We start from the raw sequence: 477 nt of genomic DNA, 5'->3' as shown, positions 1-477 counted from the left end.
CTGCCACAGAGTCTCCCAGCTCACTAAACCCTGTTACTTCCTCAGCTTCCGATACCTCCTCTTCTCCCTCTGACCACTCATCATTGTCCCACCTCCACTTCCGGGGCTCTGAGCCTTCTTTCCCTGTTGTTTCCCAGCCTGTTCCTCCCACCATTCCTCTGCATCCAACTAGTTCATGACAATGGGGAAATGCAAAGCACTTACAGTATATACTCTAATATAAGCCGAATTTTTCAGCATATTTTTTATGCTGGAAAAGCCTGCCTCGGCTTATACTCGAGTGAGGCAGGCAGCTGCAGAGGGATGAGCAGCAAGAAAGGAGCTCTTTCTTGCTGCTCGTCCCTCCACCACTGCCCGCCTCTTGCAAGGGCAGGCACAGGAGCCGCGGCTGGGAGAGGTGCTGTGCTGTGCCTCTCCCAACCGGGCTCCTATGCCTGCTCTTGTGAGTGGCAGAGGCATGAGCGGCTGCTCCTTCCT

Source organism: Podarcis muralis, chromosome 7, assembly GCF_964188315.1.
Source record: "Podarcis muralis chromosome 7, rPodMur119.hap1.1, whole genome shotgun sequence".
Taxonomy (NCBI): domain Eukaryota; kingdom Metazoa; phylum Chordata; class Lepidosauria; order Squamata; family Lacertidae; genus Podarcis; species Podarcis muralis.
Note: the sequence above shows the minus strand (reverse complement) of the source record.